Source organism: Eupeodes corollae, chromosome 3 (genome assembly GCF_945859685.1).
Source record: "Eupeodes corollae chromosome 3, idEupCoro1.1, whole genome shotgun sequence".
NCBI lineage: Eukaryota > Metazoa > Arthropoda > Insecta > Diptera > Syrphidae > Eupeodes > Eupeodes corollae.
In genome coordinates this window covers 105149110-105173078 of record NC_079149.1, presented here as the reverse complement: position 1 = coordinate 105173078, position 23969 = coordinate 105149110, and the positions used below count along the sequence as shown (strand labels likewise).

Below are 23969 nucleotides of genomic sequence, written 5' to 3'. Positions count from 1 at the left end.
GTGTTTCGCGCCTTACGTCCGATTTATGGTCTACATAATCGACCAAGTGAGCAAACAATTAATGCGATTGTGACCAAGTTTCGCACTCAGTTTACTTTATTGGACATTAAACCAACCACACGAATGCGTACAGTGCGTACAGAAGAGAATATTGCGTCTGTTTCTGAGAGTGTTGCTGAAGACCGTGAAATGTCGATTCGTCGCCGTTCGCAGCAATTGGGTTTGTGTTATTCGACCACATGGAAGATTTTACGCAAAGATCTTGGTGTAAAACCGTATAAAATACAGCTCGTGCAAGAACTGAAGTGAATGGGCCCTAGAAAAGTTGGCAGAAAATCCGCTTTTTTATCGACAAATTTTGTTCAGCGATGAGGCTCATTTCTGGTTGAATGGCTATGTAAATAAGCAATATTGCCGCATTTGGAGTAAAGAGCAACCAGAAGCCGTTCAAGAACTGCCCATGCATCCCCAAAAATGCACTGTTTGGTGTGGTTTGTACGCTGGTGGAATCATTGGACCGTATTTTTTCAAAGATGCTGTTGGACGCAACGTTACGGTGAATGGCGATCGCTATCGTTCAATGCTAACAAACTTTTTGTTGCCAGAAATGGAAGAACTGAACTTGGTTGACATGTGGTTTCAACAAGATGGCGCTACATGCCACACAGCTCGCGATTCTATGGCCATTTTGAGGGAAAACTTCGGAGTACAATTCATCTCAAGGAATGGACTGGTAAGTTGGCCACCAAGATCATGCGATTTGACGCATGAAAACATGTGGTTTTCAATCTGGTAACACTTCTTTCGGAGTTGGTCTTTTTGTCAGGTGTCACTTCGTTTATGCTCAGTTAATTTTTTTTTACTTCACATAAAGTTATTGTAATCGTTCGTATTTGACGAATTGAAAATGTATAATCTCCAAGTTTCAAGGTTCATAGAATCTAAATTCAAAAAGTTTAGGAATATATGTGTTTGCGTGTTTATTGCGGGAACCCACTTTTTGTGGTCCAAATCAGAAGATTCAAATGGAATATCGACTTCAAATAAATTTTGTTATACAGATAATTACATCAAAAGACACAGAAAGGACTTTTGAACAATTGAGATGGTTTTGTTTTTACTATAAAAATTTTCAAATAATTCAAATTTCGGTTGAACCAAAATATTTCGTAAATTGTGTGTTAAACATATAACGTGACGCGATACCATACTAGCAAATTTTCTAGTATGGTATCCATTTTCTTCCTTTCCAAGTTGTGCAAAATGTGGTCACCTTCTTTGGATTCTCTACTGCAGCGGTTCTGCTTTCATTTGCGGATATACTGGTATAGCAACCTGCACATCGTTTTTGAATTTTTCTGTTTCTAGAATCCTTGACATCGGTTTCTTTCAAAACATGCTTTGGTTTAGATGTCAATGCATTGATTTCAATGGCAGGGTTACACAAAGCCTCGCAAATCGAAAGCTTTTATTTTCCTTATAAAGTATCAACGCATTTACAACTGATGTGGAAAGAAGGAACGCAAAAGTTATTTTGTGATACCATCTTATGGTTTTTTGCAGAGGCGTAAAAAAGCAAGCCATTTGATAGGATATGTCAATACCTTGTTTAGCATGATTGTAATTAACGATCATTTTGAATTTGTTGGTTTCCTAACCATTTCTATCCCGTTTTCCAGTTGCAACATTTATTTCGCTTCTTCTTAGCTTGGCATTTGTAACATCTCTAGATTTCCCTTGTCTGTACCGATAATATGAGTCTGACATCCAAGGAGTTCTTTGGCTAAGGAAACAAATGTGTAGAAATTATTAGTCGCAATCGTTCTACCACTGTCTAAATATTTTTCAGCCACGTCCAAGACAATTCGGGTTGAGTGTGAACTAGTTTGGGTAGGTTTTCCTATTTGATTACCTGAGTCGTTTTTTCCTGCATATACGGAACTGGTGTAAGTGTACCCGACTGGATCATAAAGTTTATACACATTTATACCATACTTGTGTGATTTGCTTGGGTTATATTGCGTAAATTGCAGTCTACCACGCCAAGAGACCATCGATTCATCAACTTTCAACGTTCATAACATTTTTTTCAAGCTGTTCCAAAAGCACACTTACTTTTCCTAAGCGATTACCACTTAAAGAAGAGTTGTCCGCAAAGTGAATAAACTTCAATATCAATTGGAATCTATTTCGCGAGATCACTTGGGGCACGTATGAATTCTTGAAGTACCTGTCAATACTCCAGTGGTGGGCAATAGATGGGTATCTCATTATTCCTATATACATACATTACGACTAAAAAAATATTTTAACTACTTTTGGTGTCTGTCTATAGCCTTGACCGCGAAGTACGCCTTACAGAACTGCACCCCAAAAAATGGTTTGCATTAGCATATTTCCGGTTACAATAAGTTGATTAACATCTTCTGTAACCATTAGATGGAAAACATCTATAGGCTTTACTGATGGCTGTGGTTGTGGTTGAATAACAGCATTCGGTTGAAAAGTGAAACTCTTTAGGCTTTCCCTTGTAACTATTTTTCACTCAGTTGGAGGTCCATCAAATAAACCTGCCATAACAACATGTTCCGGAAGTTCATTTTCTTCTTCAGAAGACGATTCTAAGTTCTCCAGGGAATTAGAATCGCTTGAATTTCCCTCTGATGGAATGTATTCATCTGAATCCGAAGCTACAAATCCATATAATATTATCGGAATCATCGTTTCGGTTGCGTTTTCCAAAGAACATGTTGGGATTCATTGCGAAATTGTAGTTTGTCGAACAATTATTAACTTCCCATAGGAAGTTATTGTAATGGGTCCGATTTGTCAAATTGAAAATTTTGACATTTCTCGACGTTTCAAGGTCCCTAGAGTCGAAATAAAAGATTTTTAGAAAGATGTCTGTGCGTGCGTGTGTACGTACGTTTGTACGTCCGTACGTCCGTACGTTCGCGACGTTTTTTTTCGTCGTCCATAGCTCAAGAACCAGAAGAGATATCGACTTTAAATAAATTTTGTTATACAGATAAAAAGGCAGAAAGATGCAGAAAGGGCTCTCAAGAATATTGCGTGGGTGGTTTTTTTACTATAGCAGTTTGAAAAAAAGGTGAAAATTTTGGTTAACCCTAAATATCTTACGAACCAAAAACGCTAGAGACTTGAATTAAATTTTATATAATATATTGTAACATGATACCACACAGGTATATTTTTTGAAAAAAAAATCAATATAACGGTTTTTTTTAAAATCAATAAAACTAAAAAAAAAAATTTGTCACCTCCAAAGTTTTACGACTGAAATATAATTTCATCTCTAAAACAATTTTGTGCAACGAAGAATAATGTTTTTGACATCTGATAAAATTTAAATAATTGACAGTTTTTTTATAAAAAATAAAAATTTAAAAAAAATCATTACTCAAAGTTGGTAAAAATTGAATATCGATTCAAATATCTTTTCAAAAACTTGAAATTTAGGCTTCAAACTTATTTTATCTTATAAGAAATATTGTTTTCAACATTTTGAAGAATGTTAAGAAAAATCGAATTGACAGTTTTTTTACAAAAAATAAAAACCTAAAAAAAATTTTATAAAAGTTGGTAAAAATTGATTTTCGACTCAAATATCTTTTCAAAACTTTGAGATATTGGCTTTAATTTACTTTTATCTTTCAAAACATCTTGTTGTCAACATTCAGTTAAAGTTTGAAAAAAATCGAATTGACAGTTTTTTTTACAAAAAATAAAAACCTTAAAAAAAATGTATAAAAGTTATTAAAAATTGATTTTCGACTCAAATATCTCCTTAAAAATTTTAAATATTGGCTTCAAAGTAATTTTATCTCATAAGAAATATTGTTTTCAACATTTGGTAAAATTTTTAAAAAATCGAATTGACAGTTTTTTACAAAAAATAAAACTCTAAAAAAAAAACAATACTAAAACTTGGTAAAAATTTACTTTCGACTTAAATAGCTTTTCAAAACTTAAAAATATTGGCTTGAAACTTATTTTATTTCACAGAAAATATTGTTTTCGATATTCAGTAATTTTTATATAAAAATCCAACAGTCCGTTTTTTCATAAAAAATAAAATCTACAAAAAATAGTACGCAAATTTGGTAAAAATTGATACGAGTACATAAAGACAAACTTTTAAGCAAGACAAATCGACAGACGGGATGGGAAGTTATCAGTGTGGGTCGCATCCCAGCCTCTTTTTTTATTTCAATCAATATCTGTGAATTATAAATATAAACTTGTTGACAAGAAGCTTCACAGGGGAAAAATAAACACGAAAATCACTGTCACCGCCGCCGACGGGTCACATGGCACCTCATGAATTTCATATTCAAGGTTAAGGTTTTGAGGAAAATCGAAGTCAGCGTTTATTTACAAAAACCAGAATATTTTTGCAGAAATTGAAGATATTGGTTTAGACTAATTTATCCTATAAAAATTGTTTTTATAAAAAATCCATATACATATAAGAATTGTTCAATTTTTTGTAATCCGTGAATACGGTATTGACTTCAAAATGACTTCATGTTGTGGTAAATTTTGTTGTTAAAGTAAGATAAATCGTTTTAGAAAAATCCAATTTGATTTTTTTATTAAAAATAAAACTTTTAAAAATTCTGCTTAAAGAGTTTTTCGACTTAAAATCTCGTTAACAAAAACAGATTTTAAAAATAAAGTTATTAGAAATTAGTTTTATTAGAAAAAATCAACTCACAGAAAATGTTATTATTAATGTTTCGTTGAACTTTTAGACAATTCGATAGACGTGTAGGGCACATCCCAATCTTTTTAATAGTTAATAGACTTAAAACTAAACCACGTTTTCAAATAGTGCAAATTTATTACCGAAAAATGGTTCAGTTCACACGACGTATCGAAACAATACATTACTTGAAACAAGAACGTTTTATCTCACGTCGTGCTGTGGGCCTGTGACATAGCCTACAAGATCGTGTGCTTCATCGCCGCTGGACTATTAAGTTAATTTTACTCGCTTATTATAATACTTAAATCTTGGCCATAATATTAACAACCATAAGTCTAAGAAAACGCCTGTTATAAAGTTGAATTAAAGTAAATAGTAGATATTATTCGTTCGTTAGATCCAGAATAAATGTCTTCTACTTTTTCCATATCTCTATGTTTTTAAAAATGATTTAAGTCAATAGCATTAACTTGAGCGTGAAGCCACTAAACAATTTTGAAAGAGTCACCTTTCATTTGACAGCAGTTTTATTAATGAATGCCCTTGGCTGCAAAAATTAAGTAATTTCCCTTAAACACAATTTCAAGTGAGTTCTATAAAATATCACTTAAATTTTGTGATTTAAAATCAATAAGATTTCCTTAAATTACATCGTTTACCAGATAAATCATATAACCGATAACATTACGTATATAATTGACTATTTATTATATTATTAACTTTAAAACCATTAGTCTTCATTTCCCAGAATTAATATCGTTAACTCTTCCATCCTCAATTGTGTTTTTACTATATGACTTTATGTAAAGGATATAGTCGTATATCCTTTTACATGTAGTTCTATTTTATAAGATTGATATGTTTGGAATTAATTTAAGCCTTTAAACATTGTTTTCCTAATAGTTTGTCATCAAAACAAAAATTTTTAATGGTTTTGTTGTTCTCAAAAACTTTATACAAGAGGATGACATACTTCTAGCAGTATGTCCTCTGTCCAGTGTCCATACACTTATAGTACACATATAGAAATAAAATTAATGAATTTAAGAAACTTTTGTCAAAGAAACTTACAACACAGTGTTATAGCTATAAATTTTTACAACTATTCTATACAACGCATCTTTTATATGGAACACTACTACTACTTATACGTGTAGATAGTTTTATAGGAGACAAAAACACGTGCAACTTGTTTTAGTCCCTTTTGAGTACGCTTTCAATGTAAGCCATAATACCATAACAATTTAATAATCCCTCTTACTCAGCTTACTCTGTGTAGAAGGGCTACGAACTAATAGAAATTCCGAGTTGAATATTTTCCTATACCTACTAAAATTTTTGTATTTTATTTTATTTTGGAAAACAAGTTGTGTGTTGTGGAGTTGAATCTTTTTCCTTCGACAGGATGTAGGTTTACACCATAGACTACACCACCATACATCTGACACACACTCACATAAGAAATAACAAAAAAGTTTATGGTGTGGCAATTATCGTTTGTTGGGCGGCAACGCAGCGCCGGAACTTGGAATATCAGCAAGCGTTTGGTTGGGAATTATTTTATTTATTTATTTTTATTTCCTGCTTCGGGCTTAAACGAGAAGTAATGACACGTGAGAGTACTTAATGGGAAAAAGGACTAAGTTTCCAGATTCCTTGCTAGTTCTATAGTTTATTGTGTTGTGTATAATGTCTAAAACTATAGAGAAGCCAAGCATAAGAAAGAACTTTATGTAGCGTTGCTGGATCCTGGATCATAGACAGAAATAAAGCAGTAAACGGATCCATTAATTCTTGGTTCTGTTTTGTGCTTATTCGTAATCATACGATACCAATCTAAACCAAAACAAATTTACTTAAAGGATTAAAAGTAAACTATAGTGCAATTCACTTGCTGTGAATTTAGATTTTTAACTTATATAAAAAACCCAAATGCAAAAAAACCAAAAACGATACCAAAGCTAAAAAATCGTTACCCTTTTTCGACTTGCCTGAAGGTGACTGATATCAACTTTAAATTAATTGTATTTTGTATGTATATTTTATTAAATAAGAATAAGAAAAAGCAAGTCCTTAAAAAGATTGAGGCTAATATTCGTTAAAAATAACTTTTGATAGCTCATTGAAAACACCAAATAGTGACTTTTTTAAGATCAAAGAATTTTAAAACACCATAGAATTTGACATTTTTTACATGCAAATAAAGATTGTTTATCCTTCACCAATCTTCTTATCTCTACTACTATCCGATATGCAGGTAATACTACGGTAGGTCTTGAGGTCATGGGCAAAAAGGAAATAGTAAGTATTCTTAAAAACAGCAGAAATATCCTTCACAAATTTAAAAGTAAATAAAAGTAAAGGTCCTTAATGGCTACCTTGTGGAACGCCTTATGTGGCACAAATATCATTGAAATACTTTTTTTAATTTTGACAATTTGTTGTCTTTCAGTTTGGTATGTCACAAACCATTTTAAGAGAGACGAACTAATAGAAATACAAAGAATTGTGTGAAGTAGAATTTTGTGATTGACTCTTTACTCGTTTTAGAGTTTTCGTTTGATTTTAACTTTTATCCAAGGGAAATACAATACAACAAGACTGAATTTGGCCTCTGGCAGTTTTTTAAAGGAAATTTCGGTTATTGAAGAAAACAACCTGAATAACCCAAAGATCATTTTAAGACATTTTTTCAATTTAAGTAAAAAATAAATCATTTGACACGGCTTTGTAACGTTCTTTTCAATAAACTCATTTCTAAAATAAGTTTTTAATATTTAACAGTTTTTAATATTTAACAGCATTTTCAAGCATTTAATAAGTCATTTATTTTCAAAGAGGTTTAATACTGACTTCCTGTTAGGATTTCAAGCATAAAAGAGCTGTCAGTATCTTAATAACTTATGACATAAAAAGAAACCACCAGATGGCTTTACCTGTAAACACCAAAGCAGAAATTGAATTATAAGAAATTAGTAACCTAACTGTTTCCCTTAAAATTATAGATTTTTTTTAACTATTCTGCGCTCTCTAAAGAGGTCATAAATACCCTTATGATTACTAAAGTTGCGAGCAAACAGAGAAGGAGGGTCTAATGAGTTGAAAATATTAAGCCTGGTAAGGCATTACACTTTCATGCAGTAAGGCTAAAAAAAGAATCATCCGAACTAAATGGAAAGTCAGAAATTGAACTCAAGAGCTCCTAGAAGTACGTGTATTTCCGTTAAAAATGTTTGAAGAGTAATAGAAAGATCGCCTATAAATTTTAGACCTCTTTTTTTTTATTCCATCCAAAATACTCAAGTACGTTAATAAATCACTAGCCAAAATATGAGAATTGAGCTCGACTTTCTTACAAATAAAACCTTCGTAAATTGTAGTCGGAGCAGAAGCTTTAAAAAACTTCTCACATCGTCGTCGGAGAAAACCTAAACATGTGATAACTCTACAAGAGATGGCTTGTAATGCACATTCCTAGAACTGAAAGTTGTTCATTCTCCTTGATGCAAGCACCAACAATTGATAGTGGCATTGGAGGAGAGTTACGTTTAGTGAGTTTTGGAAGCATTAAATTCTACACAGTTTTTGATTCCACATTGGACAACGCTGTCAAGATCAGAATTTAATGAGGCCATGAGGAATTTGAAAAACTAAAGTCGAACAATTGATTGGGTTAGAAGTTTCAAACAAAAGATCATTTACAAAAATTAGAAAGAGTGTCGGAGACAAGACGCAGCCCTGAGTCACACCAGCGTTTATTTTGTTTATTTCAGATTTGAACAAATCCAACAGTACTTTGTTGAGCCGTGCAAAAGTTAATTTCTAACTAACCAAAAAAGACATTTGTAAATACCATACGCACGCATTTTCGATAAGAGAGCTTGTTGCCTAACACTATCAAATGTCTGTAAAATATCGAGTGAAATAATCATACTTTCTCTAAAACTATTTAAAGGCTATTTCCACTGTTCAGTGAGATAAAACATAAAATTACCATTGGACCTATTGCAGCAAAAGCCATAAAGCTGGTCAATAAAAAGTTTTCGTTCTTTAAGATATTTCTTAAGCTTAAAATCTATCAGTGTTTACATGGTCTTAGAAAGAACGGACGTACGAGCAATTAGACGATAGTTAGAGGGGAGAAGGACTCTCCATTTTTAGGGAAAAGTTGGACAAATACTGTTTTCCATCCACTCAGAAAGAGACCTGTAGAATAGAACAGATGAAAAAAGCTAACGCGGTGGTTTTGACAGCAATGAAGAACATCTGTTCAGAACAATAGCATTGAGACTTTTGTTAAAGCACGCAGGTAAGAGTAGCGCTTCCCGTGTTTTTTTTTTTATAAATTTGCATCTATATTTTGTTATTATTTATTTTAACACTCCTTCAAAAAATGGACTACTACAATTAAAACTGCCAAGAGGGTGCTAATAATAATTCTCTATTTGCTTGTTTCGGACCATGTGGTAATTTTTACCATGCAAAATGCGTTGGTTTAACCAACGCTTTCATTGAAAAATAACCTATTCGAAATTTGCTTACTGATACTGTCACGACTGCAGTAAGCTCTCTCAACTCTTCTTTTAAGGGTGAAATTTTGAATCTTTCTAAAGATTTTGAAGAACTACTGAAGTCTTTCAACACAGTTTAAACATTAAATGCATACTCTGAAACGAACATCATGGTCGATAGTTCTACTTCGACTAATGATTTGGCACAGCCTATTTCCACTACTTTCTCTTCTACAGGTGAAGATATTCTCGCGCAATCAGGTTCTGGTGTTAATAAGAGCAGAAAGTGTACCTGATAAACAAAAGAAAAAGTCTAAGAAAAGAAGCCGAGAAAATTCTGAACTTGCGAGAAATTCTACTTTACAAATAATGGAACTATCTCTTCCCGATAAAGTCCTTCTTACTGACTTACAGCAAACAAGCTGTAAAATAAAACTCAAAAAATCGAATTCTCGATCTAGTATTTTCTTGTGACGCTATTAGTACTCTTGTTCTATAATCTAGATCAGGAATTACTAATATTGATAAATATCACCCCTCCCCCCTTGGACATTTTTCTTGACTTAAGTAATCACCTTACTGAACACAGTAATTCCTTTGTTATCTTATATAATTTTGACTTCAGAAGAGCTAATTTCCAGTTGTTGCCTGAAGATTTAAAAATGTCAGGAATTGCTGATACTTTAGCATTTTCTAATATTGACGAAGCAGTTTCAATTTTGTATAAGATTCTTATTAATTGTTTAGAAAAAAATCTACCTTTTAAGAAAGGTGTACCTTAGTACAAAAAAGAATTGCGTTTACTTCGAAACAAAAGAAATAAGGCATGGAAAACTTATCTCAAAACTCTGTCTGCAGTCAACTTCTCTGTTTATGTTGAATTATTTAATGAATTTAAGTACCTTTCTAATTTTTATACGCTTCTTATGTCACTGATATGGGCACCTCCTTGAAAGAGAATTCTAAAAAGTGTTGGAATTTTGTAAACTCAAAGAAAAAATCAGATGGCTTTCCAGTTAACTTCACTTACAAGAACCTTTCGTTAGATAAAACTGTTGATATCTGTAACGCTTTTGCAACAAATTTCCGTGAGACCTTTGTTAATAGCCCTGAAGAAATTGATATTTTATCTGCGTTGAATGATGACCGCTCAGCCAGTCCCGATGGTATTCCCCCGATAGTATTAAAAAGTGTAGTTATGCTTTAGTTGAACCCCTTAAGTTCTTATTTAAACTTTCTCTAAAAGCAGGCAAATATCGACTTCAAATTGATTTTGTTTTACAAATAATAAGGCAGAAAGATGAAAAAATGGTTCTCAAGAAAATTGAGTCGGTAGTTTTTTTACCACAGCAATTTGAAAAAAAGTTGAAAATTGTGGTTAACCCTAAATATCTCAAGAACCAATAACGCAAGAGACTTGAATTGAATTGTATATTATATATTGTAACGTCATACTAAACAAATATGTTTTTCGAAAAAAATCCAATTAACGGCTTTTTTATAAATCAGAAAAACTGAAAAAAAATCCTTGTCACCTCGAAAATTTTACTAAAAAGAAAATTAATTAAACTCCAAAACAATTTTGCGCAATGAAGATTAACGTTTTTAACATCTGGTAAAGTGTTGATAAAAATCTAATTGACAGTTTTTTAAATAAAAAAACTAAACAAAAATTAACAAAAAATGGTAAAAATTAATATTCCACTCAAATATCCTTTCAAATATTTAAGACTTTGGCGTCAAACTAATTTCATCACATAAGAAATATTGTTTTCAACATTCCGAAAAATATTAGAAAAATCGAATTGACAGATTTTTTACAAAAAAAATTAAAAAAAGAAAACAGTTTTTAAAAGAGAGAAAACCCATAATTTTCCCAAAAAATATTTGTACAATTTAAATTGACACAAAGGAAAAAAGAATGAAAGAAAACAATTGGTTGTGCAAAAAAGGACACAAAGAAAGGCCACCTTGGGAAAGTTCCTGAAGAACAAAGAATTTTACGTTCGCGGATCCCACAATCTTGGGAGCCAAAGAATCGACAGAAAGTCTATCGGTTTAAATTTTTTTGTTTAGTTCTTTATAGCCAACCACAAATTACAAGCAAAAATAAAAAGTACAAAACTCACTCAACAAAAAATGTGCTTAGCTTTGTGGGTTTAAGAAAATCGATCCTGCCTCTTCCTTAACTTCTCTTCTCAATAAAGCTTTCCTTACAAATTGTATGTTTCTTTTTTATGCATGCCGATTTCAAAAACCAGTGAAACCTTTGTGGTCTCTTTCACATTGGTGATTTGAACACCAACCTTGGCTTAGTGGACGAGATCAGTTCTTATCTGTCGAATCCAATTGGTCTAAAAAGTAAACTATATATTTTTGAGAGTTTGCGAATAAAATTACCCAGCCCAACCCGGCCCAGTTTAATAACTTGAGGAAAGCGTTCTTGTAATTAAGAACCTTGCCATTTTTCAACGAAGTTTGAGAGGCAGTATCCGATAGTTCGTAATTTAGACTCTAAAGACTTTCGTGCAGTTCATTTTAGGGGAAGGGGAAACACATCGCAAGGTGACCTCCTTAGTATTCCGACACTTTAAGGTGGGCATTAAGCCATACTTATTTAAGGTTGGTGTGCAAATTAGAGAAAGGTTGCACACTAATCGTTGAACATGGGTAAGGTAGGTAGAAATGGCGATCTCAAGGCAACCTAGCCTGAGATCCAATTAGCGCTGTAGTGCGCCGTTTTGTTACCAAAAACTCGTTTGAACTTTGATTGATAGGGATAGATTTATAGAGAAGCTTCATAGCGATTATGTTAAAGCCATTTTGTTGCATTAAGAAAAAAGATTAGGTGTCTAATCTTTGTCTCAGATAGATCATCAAGTTCTTGAAAGAATGCTTTTCCAAAGTATTTAATTCTAGTGTTTGCCAAAGCAGGACATTTGCAGAATAAATACAACTACGGCAAAGGTGTTGTAGGAGATACTAAACTTCTCCGCATGAACTCTTATAGGCCAATGTCCGGTACAAACCGCAACAATCCTGGCTATGTCTTGCCTTGGCCTGCATAGAAGATCGATTGTACGGGTTTTGTTATAGGTGGGCCATATCTTCCTAGATATAATGTAGTTGCCTCAGGCAAAAAGTCTTGAGTTTCAACGGTGTGGCCGAGCGCATCACGACAATCCGCATCAAGGCTAAATTCGCCAACATAAGTCTAATATGCGCGCATGCCCCAACAGAGGAGAAAGATAAAGACACCAAAGACATATTCTTCAAGCTCTTGGACAAGACATATGAGCAGTGCCCTAGCTATGACATTAAAATTGTCTTAGGAGATTTTAATGTCAAGTTAGGAAGAGAAGACATCTTTTGTGGCATAATCGGGAGATACAGCCTGCACGACACTACCTCTGACAACGGATTCAGGCTGGTCGATTTCGCTGCGGGGCAAGACGTTCTGGTAGCTAGTACGCAGTTCACGCATCTTACTATCCACAAGGGGACATGGAAATCTCCTGATCAATCAACCGTCAACTAGATTGACCACATTGCGATCGACGCACGACACTTCTCCAGTATCCAGGATATCCGAACTTTCCGAGAGGCCAACATTGACTCGGACCACTACCTCGTTGTAGCCAAGGTACATCTACGGATATCCCGATCCAAACCAAAACAAGGAAGTACTGTGAGAAGTCTCTAATAACCTCCTAAGGAGTCCTTTGCCGCCTGCATTAAGCATTGAAAACCAGTGGCAACATAACCTTGCAGCCGTCAGAGATGCCGCCTCTCAAGTGCTAGGTTTCACACGGCCACCACAGCGAAACCCCTGGTTTGACGACGAATGCCGGCCAGCGCACGCAGCGAAACAAGATGCATACAAAACGGCGCTGCACAAAAGGACTAGAGCTGCTCGCGAGCTCTACGAGCAGAAGAGGAGAGAGGAACACCGGCTTCTTAGAAGGAAAAAAGAGAGCATGAGAAGCGAGCGATCGAGGAGATAGAGGGATGTCACAACAGGAATGAGGTTCGTTAATTTTACCAAAAGGTAAAAAAAACCTCCCAAGGGTACCAGCCACGAACCGAAGCCTGTAAAGACGATCAGGGAAACATCGTAGTAGAACCGCAGTCGATGCTGAGAATATGGAAAGATCACTTCTCCAAATTATATAACGGCGATGATGAACCGAATTCCGCTGTAAGGGAGATAGAACCACTTAACCTCGGCGACGCACGCAGATCAACAATTCCGCCTACCCGACCTTGACGAAGTGAAGATAGCTATATCTAAACTTAAGTCAAACAAAGCTGCTGGAGCTGACGGCATCGCTGCCGAACTATTCAAAGCAGCAGGCGATGACTTGGTACGGAGCATGTACCAACTCATCTGCGAAATATGGTCGAAAGAAAGCATGCCCGATGAGTGGAATCTCAGCATAGTCTACCCGATACATAAGAAAGGAGACTCTCTTAACTGCGCCAACTACAGAGGCATCATAATCCTTAACATTGCGTATAAGATCCTCTCTGCCGTATTATGTGAACGTCTGAAGGCGTTCGTCAACAACCTGATTGGTCCATATCAGTGTGGCTTCAGACCAGGAAAGTCCACTATCGACCAAATATTCACACTACGGCAGATCTTGGAAAAAACCCAGTAACTTCAAATCGATACCCACCATCTCTTTATCGATTTTAAAGCCGCGCATCTATAGGGAAGAGCTCTACCGAGCAATGTCTAGTTTTGGCATCCCTGTCAAACTTATCCGTTTGTGCAGAATGACGATGGAGAATGCACGCTGCTCTATCAAGGTCGGAAAAGATCTTACCGATGCATTAGATGTCAAAAAAGGTTTAAGACAAGGCGATGCACTGTCATGCGACTTCTTCAACATCGTTCTGGAAAAAATTGTGCAAAACTCAACCGTCAACACTAGAGGCACAATCTTCCAAAGATCCATCCAATTACTCGGATACGCAGATGATATTGACATAATTGGAAGATCAAAGCGTGATGTCAGTGGAGCGTTTTTGAGCATTGCGACGGAAGCGAAGAAGATGGGTTAAGTGGTCAATGAGGGCAAGACCAAGTATATGCTGTCATCAAAAAAGGACACTGAACGACGACGTCTTGGACAAAACATCACCATGGACAGCTATAACTTTGAGGTAGTTAAGGACTTTGTCTACCTAGGCACCGCTATTAATGCAGACAACGACACCAGCGCTGAAATCAAACGAAGAATAACTCTTGCAAATCGCTGCTTCTTTGGACTTAGAAGGCAATTGAGAAGTAAAGTCCTCTCTCGAGCATGTAAAATCACCATCTATAAGACACTCATCATCCCGGTTCTCATTTATGGCGCTGAGGCATGGAAAGATGAGAGTCTTGGAGTGCTTCGAGAGAATATGCATAGATGGAGAATGGAGGAGAAGATATAACGACAAACAGTACAGCGACACAAACCTAACAGAATAAAAGTACAACGGCTTAGATGGCTCGGTCATGTAGAGCTAATAAGCATCAACGCTAGAGCCCGGAAGGACTTCGAATCCAATCCCGAGGGACGGCGCAGTAGAGGAAGACCGCGACTCAAGTGGCGCACCCAGGTGGGTGAGGACCTCAACCAACTTGGCGTGCGAAACTGGAGACAGCTAGCTAGGGACCGAGCTGGCTGGAGACGCATGTTAGTTGAGGCTCAGGTCCGCCCCGGACTGTAGCTCCACCTTAACAACAACAGCAACAATTAAATGTTATAATTGAAAACTTTCAATTACATTTTAAAGTAATGGAAAAAAGTGTAAAATTTTGATAAAAACAAACATTTTTTTATAAATTTTAAAATAACAAATTACTATAACCTTCTTTTCTAACAATTTATTTTTCATTTTAACTAACTACGACTTTAATTAACCAATGAAGATGAATTATAGCTTTAAATCTTTTTTTTTAAAAAACCAAAATGAGCAAAAACTCAAACATCCAAATCGATAAAAGCCTCCTTTTCAAACAGTTTTAGATTGTTCATTAAGTTCAATGTGGAGAACTTTTTTTTCAAGGACATGCGAACATTAAAAATATAGAACAGAAGAAAAAAAAACAAACAAAACATATTTATAGCTTGTCATAACTTTTATAAAACTCCTAACAATGTTTGTGTCCTTATGTGAACGTTTTTTTTTCTGTTTTTATTTTATAAATATGTATTTTTACTATGGGAGTATAAAAAACAATGTCTAAAAGTTTTTGTTCCAAAAGCAGATGACATCCTTCAGACACAAAAAATAAGTTTTTTTTTTATTTTTTAATCTTTTCTCTCTCATTCTTTCATAATATCAAGTGTGATTTTAAAAAACACGAAAGCAAAATAAACGAGACAGCAGTCAGGACGCGTTCATTGTATAAAAATATAACTAATTGAAACGACAAGAGAAACATTTATTATTTATTGCGGTTGCCATAGTAAGGACTTAAAACATTTTTTGATTTTTTTGGATCATATGCTTGTGTGCCTTCATTGAACTTGTGATTGGATATTGTATGAAAAAAAGGGTTTTTTTTCAAGAGGAAGGATACACAGAACCCAGTGCTCAACAAACAGAAGAATACGAATTGGAAATGAAAAAAAAAAGACCTTGAGTTGGGGTAATAGTAGGGTTTTTACTTAGTTCCAGACGTGATGCAATTTAACAAGTAGTTAGATTACTGAACAATAATAAATCGTGGTACATGATTTTAAAAATTTACATTTTTGAGAAATAACTTGAAAGTTCTGATATCCTAAAAAAGTCCTTAAAATACTTGTATTGTGTATGACAAACTTTATCTGTATCAAATTATCAGTAAACAAATGTGAATGTGAAATTTATCCCAAAAATAAATTTGAAGGGGGGTATATTTTACCCCCACGGCATGCTTCTAAAACCCTTTTAATTTACAAACTTACTTATTTATAGTCGATTTACAATACAAAAAAAAACATCCTTATATCGAATTTATTATCATGAACTCCATATTTTGTTCGTTTATCTTCCGGTTCACTATGGCGTATACGCAACGCACTATTAATTACATTATTTTTCTTTTTTTGTCTGTACACACAAGGCAGCAAAATTTAATAATAATAATAATAAAACTTGTAAGTCATAAATATTATCGTTTCAGGAAACAATGTAAACACTTCTGATAGCTAATTACTTTAAGTATCTTACAAGCCTTTTTTTTAATTTAATTTGCTCCTTGTTGAAAAGGTTCATTAAACTATTATATATCTTTATATCTATCAGGGTATTTAATATAAAATTATTATAGTCACGAAGGAGTCATTAGTCACGCAAGCTTTTTTTTTGGTTTGCAGAATATTTAACGTATATAGATGAATAAATTGTACCTACATTACATATTACAAAGTGAAAACAACATAAATCATCTTATTTTCGGTTGATCTGTTTTCATGTGGGGTTCTTAAGTGATTAACGACAATTTTCTGACTTAACATGACAAACAACATACCTTCCACATCTACACTATACACACATACAATTTTATGTGAATAAAAAAAATCAATAAATATTTAATAGACAGTCGTTAATAATTCTAGAAAATCCTTGTTTTGGTAGAAAAATCATTCAATCCAAGAATTTAACGAGGGTAAATCATACTTAAGCTTAATAGGAATTAAAAATCGGAATACAACAAAAAGTCTTAAAATGCGTACAGCTTCAAACATAAAATCACTTCATGCTTCATTCAACCAAACATCAGATGAATGAAACATTAAATGAAGAAGAAAAGCTGTTGTCAGTTTTGCTGTATTCGAGGCTCTAATAAATAAAAGCTTAACATTTAATCGACAATAAAAACCAAAAACACCTCTACCTCTACTTCATGTGTCTGGCTCGGTAGGAAGCTTAGAAATGACTTAAGATTGATTTCCACAAGAGTTTTATTATTTGAAATACTTAAACATTGGACCATCAAGGTTGAATCTTGTTGTGGCCTTTTAATTTCAATTTTATAGGCTTTTAATTACTCTTAAGGGTATCTTTTCTTTTTTTAAGATTTTTATTGAATGCAGTCTTAAGGCAGGGGTCGACTCTGCAGATAAAAATAAAATTTATCAAATATCTCTTCAAATCTAGACGCTGTCGTATAAATTCAATATTGTTTATAAACTTACATTCAAAATTTAATTTTTCTAAGGTTTTTGATAGTAGGCTTCATAAAGTAGTGATTATTTTTGAAATATGTTAAAATATTTGTCAGTATCCTATTCACTTTCTTAAAAGCCTTCACTAACTTACTTAAGGTGGCGCTACAGTCCTGTGTGAACTAGGGCCTAACCCAACAAACTTCTCTATCTAGATCGGTCCCTAGCTAAATGTATCCAGTTTCGCACCTCAAGTTGGGAGAAGTCACTTTCCACTTGTGCCCGGCAACTGATTCGCGGTCTTCCTCTACTGCGCTGTCCTATGGGTGTGGATTTGTAAACTTTCCGGGCAGGATCATTGGATTCCGCGCGCCCTACGTGACCCAGATATCTAGTTCGATATATTTTTACCCTTCTGGCTAGGACTACGTCGCTGTACAGTCCGTGCACCGTAGATCACACGAAGAACTTTTCTCTCGAAACGACACAAGATGCTTTCATCCGCTTTTGCCCATGCTTTTGCATCGTTTTGCAGGACAAGTCTCATATAGCTACATTTTGGTTCTTCGAGAAAAAGCTTTGCTTTCTTATCCCAAAGAAACAGCGGGTTGCAAGAGTTATTCTGCGTTTGATCTCAGCGCTGGTGTTGTTTTCTGCGTTTACAGCGGAGCCTAGGTAGACGAAGTCCTTGACTACCTCAAAGTTACGTCTGTCGATGGTGACGTTTTGACCAAGACGTCGGTGTTGTATGTCCTTTCTTGATGACAGCATGTACTTTGTTTTGCCCTCATTAACCGTTAAACCTATTTTTGCCGCCTCCACCTCAATACAATGATTGTTGACACCAACTTTTTCCAATTCTGACACGAAAAAAGCATCATCGTTTGCTCGTATCACTGAAAATATCGCTGCTGTAAGTGAAAATGTTGGGATTCTTCTTCGTCCTCAAGAATTAGGACTGTCTTATGGCGTATTTTGCATTTGGATCTACACCTACAATTTCAAAATAAACTGAGGATAAATCAAGTGACAGATGTCAAAGAGAATTACGAAAAAAAAAAGAGGCTGGGATGCGACTCACACTGATAACTTCCCATCCCGTCTGTCGATTTGTCTTGCTTAAAAGTTTGTCTATATGTATTTTTACCAAATTTGAGCACTATTTTGTGTAGATTTTATTTTTTATGAAAAAAACGGACTGTTGGATTTTTATATAAAAATTACTGAATATCGAAAACAATATTTTCTGTGAAATAAAGTAAGTTCGAAGCCAATATTTTTAATTTTTGAAAAGCTATTTGAGTGGAAAGTAAATTTTTACCAACTTTTGTACATTTTTTTTTAGGTTTTTATTTTTTGTAAAAAAACTGTTCTATTTTTTTCAAAATTTTATCGAATGTTGAAAACAATATTTGTTATAAGATAAAATAAGTTTTAAGCCTAAATTTCAAGTTTTTGAAAAGATATTTGAATCGATATTCAATTTTTACCAACTTTGAGTAATGTTTTTTTTAGATTTTTATTTTTTATAAAAAAAACTGTCAATTTGATTTTTCTCAAAATTTTGTCAGATTTCAAAAACATTGTTCTCCGTTGCTCAAAATTGTTTTGGAGATGAAATTGTATTTTAGTCGTTAAATTTTGGAGGTGACAAATTTTTTTTTTCAGTTTTTCTGATTTATAAAAAAAACCGTTGGATAGATTTTTTTCAAAATATATACGTCTTTGAGATTACGTTAAAGTTTATTATATAAAATTTAATTCAAATCTCTAACGTTTTTGGTTCGTAAGATATTTAGGGTTAACCAAAATTTTCAAATTTTTTTTAAACTGCTATGGTAAAAAAACCACCCACGCAATTTTCTTGAGAGCTCTTTCTGCATCTTTCTGCCTTATTATCTGTATAACAAAATTTTCTTTGGAGTCGATATCTCTTCTGGTTCTTGAGCTATGGACAACGAAAAAAACGTCGCGAACGTACGAACGTACGTACACACGCACGCACAGACATCTTTCTTAAAATCTTTTATTTCGACTCTATTGACCTTGATACGTCGATAAATGTCAAAATTTCCAATTTGACAAATCGGACCCATTACAATAACTTCCTATGGGAAGTTAATAATTCTAGATTGTTGAATTCGTTAAAAGTTGCTCCACATAAAAACATTTTTCAGGGTTAAGATGGTTTCAGTCAAAGCACGTCATACTTTTCCATATGAATCAGGACTAAAATTAATGAATGATCTACTAAAGGGTGATTTTTTAGCTGTTATCTTTTTGGGAATACTATTTTAAAATATTCGACAACTCTTGTAGCAATTCGGACTCTGTTACTCAACAACTTGGCAAATTTAGATGTGATGCCTTTCAAAATACAGCTGCTGCAAGGATTGAAGCCGAACGGCCTACTGTAACCTAAAATTTTTGGTGAATGGGCTCTTGGAAAGTTGGCCGAAGATCTTTTTTACCGAAAAATTGTGTTCAATGGACTTATTGAGAGGCTAGATCGTTTGTGATTTAATTTCCTTAGACTATTTTTGTGGGACTATGTTAAAGCTCATGTCTGTACAGACAAGCCCATTTCAATTGACGCATTGGAATACAAAATTAAAGCATTTATTCGTGAGATACCGGCGGAAATGTTGGAAAGAGTATGTATGCGTATGGACCTTTTGAGGAGCAGTCAAGGTCAACATTTGTATGAAATAGTCTTCAAACAATAAATTATATGGACCGTACTATCGATTGAAATAAAGATTACATGCATTTTTCTTAATTGTATGTGTTTTTTTTTTTTGAAGACTTTCTTATAGCTTTTAAATAATCACCCTCTATTACAAAGGTCTTGAATTTGTCTATTCATTCTAGCTTTGTCAGCTTTCGAACCCTTTAGATGACTTTCTAAAATACTCAATTTTAAAAGAACTGTGGAGCTAGACGAGGGTTTTGCCAGATTATAGGTCAAAGAGAAACTTAACAAGTTACGAAAACAGCAAAATTGTCTGTTTATGACTTGTTCAAAAAGCTTAGTTATAGAAATTTCGTACCGAGCTATTTTCAAAATCCAAATTTGATATTAAGGAACATTTTTCATATTTTTATATCTTCTATTTTCACGAATACTACCTCTTGCGAGAAATTGACAAATTCTCCAAGAGTAATAATTGTAATGAAAAGTGCTTTCTCAAATTAGCCGTTCAGAATCGGCTTAAAACTGTAGGTCCCCTCCATTCCTAACAACAATACTCGCACACAGAAATGGTTGAGTGTTGTAAGTCACTATAACCTATTTTTCCACGAACTGTTGAGCAACCCAATCAATTTATTTATTGTTTCACGAACACACTTGTACCTGTAAATTTCATTGGGTTTTTAATGGGGATAGCAATCTTTCTTTGCATTTTACACAACTTTTTTAAGATAGGTATTTTCAGGAGAACTCAATTATATCACATTATATTGATTGATTGATGATAGTTTGGCTTTTCAGCTCTATTAAGGCTTAAATTTGCTTGTGTTAGAACTTTGGAAGCTTGGATCTGTACGAAAGGTCTTAAGTTCAGCAAATGACATTTACATGTAACAAAGTTAGAAATCTCTCAAATCCTGTGTTTTTACCCATCTTGATCGTTTAGAAGAAGTTTCAAAACCCACATTTTTATCTGAACCGAATGGAGGTTCAAAGAATAAAAACGAGTTGTTAAGCTTTTTTCATTGGCTTTACAAATTCTTCCTTGACTGTGCAAGCGTTAAGCCACCGAAATCAATTTTAAATTTGAAGAATATCTTTAAACAGAGAAAAAAATATCAATCGAATGCAAAACAGTAGCAAGATTATTTTGACGAAAATACAAAATACACATTAAACACATTGAAATAGCCAAATTTAAAACTCGGAAAAACCTGAAACACAACTTCAAGTCTATGGGATTTAAAAAGATAGAAAACTTTTGTAATACTGATCAAAGGACATCACTTCTACTGTAGGCATTTTTTGAATTATTTTGTTGTCCTTAGACATTGTGACATACCTGAAGTTGAAGGCACATTTATGAAATTGTGGCATTTTTAAGAACAGTGTTAAATTAAACTAAAGAAATATCGAAAGACGGGCAAGTTGTTAGTGTGGGTCGCATCCCCGCCTCTTTTTATCGTCAAAAACGTTTTTGAATAAAAAATGATAAGGAAGTTGGTGTTATCGGTCCGATTTGTCGAATTGAAAATATTAACATTTCTCAGTCATTTCTCTAGGAGTCGGAATAAAAGATTTTTAGTGAGATGAACGCTCAAGAACCAGTAGAGATATCGACTTCAAATGAATTTTCTTTATGCAGATAATAATGCAGAAAGGATTCTCAAAATATTATGTGGGTGGTTTTTTTGCCATAGCAATTTAAAAAAAGGTGAACATTTTGGTTAACTCAATATCTGACGAACCAATATGGCTACGGAGTTAAATTGTATTAGGTCCGTTCACGTACCCTCCCAAACAATTTTATCTCTTAAGAAAAAAGAGGCTGGGATGCGAATCACACTGATAATTTCCCCTCCCGTCTGTCGATTTGTCTTGCTTAAAAGTTTCATGGAAAAACGGACTGTTGTAATTTTAAATAAAAATTAGTGAATATCAAAAACAATATTTTCTGTAAAATAAAAAAAGTTTGAAGCCAACATTTTTAATGTTTGAAAAGCTACTTGAGCCAAAAGTAAATTTTTACCAAGTTTTAGTATTGTTTTTTTTTTAGAGTTTTATTTTTTGTAAAAAAACTGTGAATTCGAATTTTTTAAAAATTTTACCAAATGTTAAAAACAATATTTTTCATAAGATAAAATTAGTTTGAAGCCAATATTTAAAAATTTCGAAGAGATATTTGAGTCGAAAATCAATTTTTACCAACTTTTATACATTTTGTTTAGGTTTTTATTTTTTGTAAAAAAACTGTCAATTAGATTTTTCTGAAAATTTGTCCTAATGTTAAAAACAATATCTTTTATAAGAAAAAATCAATAAGAAGCTGTAATCTCAAAGTTTTTAAAAGATATTTGAGTCAAAAATCATTTTTTACCAACTGTTTGTTAATTTTTTATTCGGTTTTTAATTTTTTTGTAAAAAAACTGTTAATTCGATTTTTTTCAAACTTTAACTGAATCTTAGCAACAATATTTTTTGAAAGATGCAAGTAAATTAAAGCCAATATCTCAGAGTTTTTAAGAGATATTTGAGTCGAAAATCAATTTTTACCAACTTTTATAAATTTTTTTTAGGTTTTTATTTTTTGTAAAAAAAACTGTCAATTCGATTTTTCTCAACATTTTTCAAAATGTTGAAAATAATATTTCTTATAAGATAAAATAAGCGTAAAGCCTAAATTTCAAGTTATTGAAAAGATATTTGAATATATATTCAATTTTTACCAATTTTGAGTAATGTTTTTTTTAGATTTTTATTTTTTGTAAAAAAAACTGTCAATTTGATTTTCTCAAAATTTTATCAGATGTCGAAAACCTTATTCTTCGTTGCACAAAATTATTTTGGAGATGAAATCATATTTCAGTCGTAAAATTTTGGAGGTGACAATTTTTTTTTTCAGTTTTATTGATTTATAAAAAAAACCGTTTTATTGATTTTTTTCAAAAAATATGACTGTTTGGTATCACGTTAGAATATATTATAAAAAATTTAATTCAAATCTCTAGCGTGTTTTGTTCGTAAGATATTTAGGGTTAACCAAAATATTCACCTTTTTTCAATCTGCTATGGCAAAAAAAACACTCACGCAATTTTCTTGAGAGCTCTTTCTGCATCTTTCTGCCTTATTATCTGTATAACAAAATTTATATGAATTCGATATCTTTTCTGGTTCTTGAGCTATGGAGGACGAAAAAACGTCGCGAACGTACGGACGTACGGACGTACAAACGTACGTACACATGCACGCACAGACATCTTTCTAAAAATCTTTTATATCGACTCTAGGGACCTTGAAACGTCGGGAAATGTCAAAATTTTCAATTTGACAAATCGGACCCATTACAATAACTTCCTATGGAAAGGTTTTCAACGATTGATAAAATTTTGTGAAAAATCGAATTAAAATTTTTTTTTATAAAAAATAAAACCTTACTAAAAGTTGCTAAAAATTTAGTTTCGACTTATATATCTTTTTAAAATCTAAGGCATTTTAGTCAAACTTTTTTATCTTATAGAAAATATTGTTAGACACTCGATCAGTCAGTTTTTTTCAAAAAAGAAAAACTACAAAAATAGTTCGCAAAATCGGTAAAAATTGATGAAACGTTCTTGATATCTCGTGAACAAACCAAGGTTTTGACTTCAAAATGGTTTAATACTGTGATAAACTTTCTTAGAAAAATCCAATCTCTATATGTTCATAGAAGAAATAAAAAAAACTTTAAAAAAAAATGCTTCTAAAATTGATGAAAACTGTTTTTCGACTAAAAATATCGTTAAAAAAATTAAACCAAACTTTTTCATTTTATTCAAAATATTGTTAGTAATTTTTTAGTTCATTTTTTAGAAAATCCACAAACCTTTTAAGCCAGGCCAAACGACAG

The 23969-nt window shown here is 33.2% G+C and overlaps 1 protein-coding gene across 1 annotated transcript in view; it reads left to right on the top strand.

Annotated features, from left to right (window-relative positions):
• The window catches only part of LOC129952292 (probable G-protein coupled receptor CG31760), a 165433-nt gene that overhangs the window by 72846 nt on the left and 68618 nt on the right, over positions 1-23969 (top strand). The window lies entirely within an intron of this gene.